General features: G+C 43.6%; 1 pseudogene; it reads left to right on the top strand.

Annotated features, from left to right (window-relative positions):
- The first annotated feature begins 1,205 nt into the window (after nt 1–1,205).
- On the top strand, nt 1,206–6,056 carry LOC117428286 (zona pellucida sperm-binding protein 3-like; annotated as a pseudogene).
- The last annotated feature ends 971 nt before the right edge of the window (nt 6,057–7,027 follow it).

Raw genomic sequence — 7,027 nt, 5'->3', positions numbered from 1 at the left:
TTATAAGAGAAAGAAAGAAAGAAAAAATATGCTAATTGAACGTTTAATGTTCTCATAAATTATAGAAAGCGGTGAACTACCACTTTTTAGAAAACGGGGTATGCAGACCCCATCAGCACCAGACAGTGGCTTGTGGAATAAAGACGGAGACTGCTTGACAACAAGAAACCCTTCTTAAATGTTTTTATTTTAGATGATGACAACTTTGGTAAATGAACATTTTCAAAATAAACCATATTGAGAGCACTGAGCTTCTGAGCCTCATTTTAAAACACCGTTTTAATTGTTTAGATAACAACAGTCAGGTCAAATTAGGAGGCTGTGTGGTCCAGTGGTTAAAGCAATAGGCTTGTAACCAGGAAGTCCCCGGTTCAAATCGCACTTCAGCCACTGACGCATTGTGTGACCCTGAGCAAGTCATTAATCTTCTTGTGCTCCGTCTTTCGGGTGAGACGTAGTTGTAAGTGACTGCAGCTGATGCATAGTTCACACACCCGTGTCTCTGTAAGTCGCCTTGGATAAAGGCGTCTGCTAAATAAATAAATAATAATAATAAATTAAAGTACTTCAATCAAATTAGATACATATAAGAAACCATAATGAGAGCTCATTTTAAAAAATCCCAGTTTAGATATAGAAACATAGGCCTACACATCACTGTATTGGTATTTGTTTTTGCAAGACGTGATGCTGTGGCATTTAGAAGTGCGTTGCACGCCCTCGATCACAGAAGCACTTCTTTGTTTGACAGAAGTTGTTGCACTTGAAAGAAATGGAGCCTTGAATCCTCAAAATCCGTTCATGAACTGTGCATTTTCTCAAAGCACATTCACCAATTTGATTATATCTCTTTACTCAAAGACCGAAGAAGTTGTCTCTTCTTTTATGTTTCTATCTTTGCTTGTTTGATATTTTCCATTTTGCACTTTGACCAAAATAATTTGCTCAAAGACCGAAATAACCTTGCATTTCGTTCTTTGATAATAAATGCTCAAATCACGAAATGTTATTTGTGTAAGCGACTGACACAAATAAGTGTGGAGTGACTGGAGTGTGCGTGGTATAGGCAGGCACCCACGCAATGGCACAACTCCTCACACCTGTGTCAGTGGTCCACTCAGTGTTAATTGCCAAATCACTCTAATTAATGTCACTAGAAAAGCACCTGGACGGTATTGTTTGGTAGGTAACTGTTGGTTTGAAAGATGATGGCAGTGGTGTTGTGGAAATATGTCGTGTTTGCGCTTTGCTGTGTACCGTTTGCTGCACCACAGGAAGGTAATGTGGGCTACTGGCGGGGTTAGTGTGTTTTGTGCCTTATGTTTTGGTAGCACTGACTGTACCGGTACATAATGTTGGTGTGTTAACCTACTCGTTTTACTGCTATCCAGACATTATGTCCTTTTGTGGAACACTTAGTAGTGCGTATTTGGTTATTTTAAAGAGTATTCAGGTACACAATTAAACCTTTTATTACATGAACCCTTTAACAAAATAGTTGCATGTTCCGCTTTATTCCAAACCCGTTTCTCCTGTAGCTGTGAGTACAGCCTGCGGCGTGGACTCTGTGGCTGTGAGGGTGTTGTTGGATTACTCTCGATCGGCGTTGCCTCTGGACCCGAGTGGCCTCCTGCTGGGACCCTGTCCTCCATCCAGCAGCAGCGCCGGTAATAACATGGTGGTGTTCCAGTACGGGCTGCTGGACTGCCGCTTTATGCGCATGGTAAGTGGCTTCTAAGGGCTTGTATGTTGGGTTCACGTAAGAAGCGTTCGAGCTCTAATTCCACTGCACCGTATTACGCTGTACACGCTTGTATAAATATACACCTTGTACTCGGAAGCTTTTTCTAGCACTGCTAATGCAATATTGGCTGTGGTTGTAAAGGCATGTTTAAAAACGTATATTTCAGTTGTCATAGACGCTAGTATGTGTTACATAACTAAGCAATACAAACGTATTGGCAGCTGTATATTGTCCTACTTGCTAGAACCAAAGTCATTGTATGTATTTTGCTCTTAATTGTATTAGGCTACTTGTACTGTGAGTCTTAATGTATTTGTTTGATTGTAAGTATCCCTGGATAAGGATGTCTGCTAAGAAGTAAATAAGGGTAAATTCTTGTGTGTTTTATACTCTTTTCTTTAAACAAACTAAATGCAGTTTTGGCTTCAGGCTGTTGACATGCAGTGTGTGCCTTAACCCCAGTCTTGTAAAGGCTAACCTGGAGGTGTGTCTTACCCTTGAACTGCAGATGAAGTGTTAAATCTTTTTATCCATGTCTTGCCCAGGTTACTGCCAATGTTACTAGTTACATGAATGTGCTGACCTACAAGCCCACCCAGAGAGGCTTCTACCAGACTCCATTCAGTCAGGCTATTGTGTGCACCTATACCAAGTGAGTGCTGGACTTGGCTTAAACATGCTGTAACTCCTGTGAAGATGTGTTAAGCCTCTGGGCTGTTAATGCATTCAAGTATTGAGTCTTGCATCATGTCTGACATGACTTAACAGTATCTAATTTGTGGATTATTTTTTAGAGCTAAATTTCACAATCTATTTACTGTATTATATAATTGGAGTTATTGCCTTTTAATGGGGAGCAGTTAAAGGCCCATTTTATGGCACTGAAAGTTATTTCTGTGAAATCAAATGATTTACTGCATTAGGAATTCTGGACCAGCTTCTTTGCTGTGAAGGCAGCAAGAGTAAGTTTGTATTAAATATTGCCAATAAATTGTTTACAATTCAGTGTCTTCTGCTGAATGCAAATTGTTTTGGTGTGTTGCTGTTCTAACTAAAGCTTTCTACCTGTGTTCTCCAGACCTGCTGGATGGACTCCTCCAGTGTATAACCCTGCACTTGGGGATGCCTCTGGGTTTGGGACGCTGGAGTTTACCATGGGGATTATGAATGGTGAGTTTGCTGTCCTGCAATGTACACTTGGTCTATTGGCCTAGAAAGGTGTCCAGTGCAACACTAACCTGGCAGGGGGAGCAGCCTGTGGTGCTCATTGGGTCACTTCCTCTAGTCAAGTAGAACAATATTTTGATCTATTTCTCTGGTGCTGCTCTGTGCTGGCTAGTGAGATGAGTTGGGTGGGTTTCTGTTCTCATGCTCCTCTCCTTGATGTCACAGATGACTTCTCAGCCCCACGCACCTCTAGTCTGTTCTTCCTGGGGTCCCTCATCAACATCGCGGCTGCAGTGAAGCAGCAATTCCACATGCTGCTGATGGTCTACATGGAAGAGTGTGTTGCTGCCAGCACTCCAGAGCTGAGCCCTTCAAGCCAGACCTACCCGCTCATCACCAACCACGGGTAGATATTCACTGCAAGCTGTGTAGTAAAGGCACAATTTAAATCTGAATGTTTAGCACTTGGGAGCACAGTCCTGCTTGGATTTAGGAAGGGGTGTTGCATGGTCAGCTTTGTGAACATGGCAAAAGCTCAGCTGAACTAAACTGGGAAGGCATAGATTGTAGCTGGGCTTTAATTTAGGTAAGATGTCCATGATTTGTGGAAACCAGCCCCAAGTTAAGTTCAAACTTTCCACTAGTGCACACAAAGGGTTGGAATGTAATTTTGTACAGGAAGTCTCCCTGGAACACAGGAAGTCTTGCTCGCTCCTTTCTTCTGGTGGTTGTCTGCAGTCCCTGAGTCCTGGCCAGTGCCTCCCCTTGCTCAGTGCTCTTTCTCCTTGCAGATGCTTTGTAGACGGACTGGGCAGAAACCTGGAGTTACCAGCCTGAGTCCAGACCTCTGAGATCCGTCTGGTTGTCCAGGCCTTCAGGTTTACACAACTGAATACAGATGTGAGTATCTGATGGGTTAATCTGTTGTATTGGAAGTCTCAGGGCAGCTAGTTACCAAGATTCTCTACTTGTTTAATTAATTCTTTCAGTATCTGATGTGGTGCTTGTAATGTGCATAACCTTTTTGTAAACAATTTGGTTTCTAGAGCAAATGTTATTGGTTTTTATTAGTGTTCCTTTTTTTATCAAATTATTTTCTAGGTCTATATCCATTGCCGCTTGCTGGCCTGGGACCCTGCCCAGCTCAATGACCCCACCAAGAAAGCCTGTTCCTTCAACCAGAGAACCAGGAGGTAAGGACTGGACCCTGCTGAGGCTGCTCTCTGTACAAGGGGTGCAGGGGCTGTGAGGTCCAGTTAACAAACACCACAGGGACACAATCAGTTCTGTGCCTCCCTTACAGTTGTGTGGTGAATTATTGAAATGTGTTCTTGCAATTGTTGGTAACTGGAGGAAATGAGGTGTGTGCACATGTCCCTAAGGTGGGGTTTCCTGGTCCTGGGGGACCCTTGTGTGTGGTTTGGTTCTCAATTGCTTAATTAAGCCTTTAAGCCAACTACAATTTTGAAGTAACTTAATTGGTGCTTTTTTTAAAGAGATGAAGACAATTAAAGGTTTAAGCACATTGGTTCAAATAATGGTTTGATTTAAGTGAGACCCAGCAGACACAAGGGACCCCCCCCCCCCCCCACCCCCAGCACCAGGATTACAGGAGGAAACCCTGCCCTACGGAACCACTTGTGCATCCTAAACAAACCTGCGTATATTATGGAACCTTCAGTGCATACATTTCACTCCAGCATTTTTACCTTCATGTAGCGGGTGTACAAATGAGGTCCAGTTAACCAACACCATTGACCCAGGATGAGTTTCTTAATCTGCACTATCAGTTCTGTGCCTCCTTAGTTGTATGGAGAATTTCATTGAAATGCTAGTAACTGGGTGGGAGTGGGGAAACCAACTTCATTATACTGCTCTGTGTAGAAGTCTGTTGCTGTGTCTTTGGGTTCAGTGTCCTGCTCTTGTGTTCCAGCTGGGAGCTCCTGGATAACCCTGGTCGGAGCTCTGTGTGCAGCTGCTGTACCTCCAACTGCAATCGGAGGGACACGGGTACGAATTCTACTTTCTATATAGTTTACACAGGTGGGGTTTTATATATATATATATATTTTTTTTTTTGGTACGATTTTAACTTCTATGGTGAGTGACTTTTAAACTGGATGGCAGCCAACAAAGCATGCTCAAATAGGTCTGCCAGAGCCTGTATTGCTAAAGAACCATTCCCCCTCCCAACCAGAGGCTGTCTTGCTGGTACTCTGCTCAATGGCCTGTTGCCATCAGTTTTGCTTCTTGGGTAGTTTTCATCCCGCACCCTCTTGGCCTGCCCCCTGGTGTAGTGACTGGTCCTGCATGCTGTAAAGCAACAGGTCCTGTTTTCTAACCAGGCTCCTTTTCTCGAGCAGCTGAAGAGGGACTGAGACACACCTGCAGTGCTGGGACCCCTGAGGATCCTTCCTGAAGAGCTGTCTGCTGGAAGCCAGGAATTCTACCAGAGGAGCCCTGCTCTGTCACTGGAGGGTGAGCTCAGCTTGCAGTCTCCAATTGTGTGCACTTGGTTTGCATGGCATTAACTTTCATCTTTACACTACAGGTTCCCTTGCAGTCATGTTGCCTGAACCTGCATTGTACAATTTCTACCAAAACCCATTCCAGTCCATGGCATATAACCGTAACTTCACTCTAGTGTGCCTCCCTGCAGGTCCTAAAGTAACAGACCCTCATTGAAACTGCTCCTGGGCACTGTAGAGTAGCTGCACTGGGAGCCCTTCCTGTTACTAACGCTTTCCTCCTGCTCTCCTCCCCAGAGCCCCAGCAGGCTCTGGCCTGGCTGCCTGTCCTGGCTGCTCCCCTGCTCCTGATGGCTGTCCTGGGAGCCCTGTCTCTGGGCTACTACATGTGCATGTGGAATCATCCCAGACTCTTCTCCAAGTCCAGCAGGGAGCTCCTCGTTCCTGTCCCCGTTGATGAAATGCACACAGCAGTTGGCACGGTTTTCAGCAGCTCGCCAGCAAGGCATTTCTGATTTCTTGTATGTTGCGAAATAAAATGGATACATAAAGACCCTCCTGTCCTGTGAGATTTCTGCCACTGAGTAACATTTTTTTATCCTGAGTTTGTTTTTAGGGCATCCAACATCTTTCTGCCAGATAATTGCTCCCCTTGCATAACAGGGTTTCTGTTTTTAGTTTAGTAAATTTACATTTAGCATCAAGTGAAAGTTACTTCTACAAAACCAGTAAAGCTGGGCTGGCTAACTAAGTTTGATTGGGCATTAATCTGTACTGGGCAGATAGCCTCCAGGGGCACTGGAGAAATAGTGGCTTATTTATTTTTGTGGGGGGGGGGACACTATTTAATGGTGTCTGATACTTTACCTGGGTACTTATATACCTCAACATTAGCTGGGAGAGCTTTCAATTTGGTTTTGTAGTTCTGTGCAGGGAGAAATGTTGCTGGACCTGTTAACTGGTGCCATTTCCAACTCCATTTCTTGCTAGTTTGAAAGACCATTATAAATGCCTTCCATTTCAACCCCTTGTATGTAATGTATCCTTCTGGTCATCTCTATACCTCTTGCTCACTAATCTTGTAACTGAATGGATGCATGTGTGTGTGTGTGGTTTTTTTTTTTTTTTTTTTTTTAATTTATTTTAAATAGGCTTCTGGGCTGCACTGTCAATTAGCTGCAGGGGATTTAACTAGGACTGTGAAATTGACAAGCAAATTTAAACTATCCAATATTGCTGTAAAATTGTTCATAAATAGAGTCTCTTTGGGGACCAAAACAAACGTCAAAGTGGAAGAAAAGAAATTGGTGAAACAACACATGTTCTAGGACCATGTGTTCAGTGTGAAAACCTCAATCGTTGTTCAAAGCACAAACTCCTGTTGGGTGAGCTTCAAGACTACGGACATGTTGCCAAGCAAAGGTGGTGGGGAACATATCTTTGAGTCTGATGGTGCAATTCAATTGAACCTGGAGCTGTGCTGTTGAGCCTGACAAACACTCCTCAGTGATCAAGCTCCACGTTCCCTGTTTATTGCATTAATTCCCCCAGGTTTTTGTTTGTTTTCCACCTACGTGGGAAGTCAATAGAATTTGAGAAATCCTGGATTTATATGTGAAAATGAACAGGTTTGATGTCCGAGTTTCAG

The sequence above is a fragment of the Acipenser ruthenus genome, chromosome 21, assembly GCF_902713425.1.
Source record: "Acipenser ruthenus chromosome 21, fAciRut3.2 maternal haplotype, whole genome shotgun sequence".
Lineage (NCBI taxonomy): Eukaryota > Metazoa > Chordata > Actinopteri > Acipenseriformes > Acipenseridae > Acipenser > Acipenser ruthenus.
The sequence above is the reverse complement of the archived record's forward strand: the minus strand, read 5'-3'. Positions and strand labels throughout refer to the sequence as shown.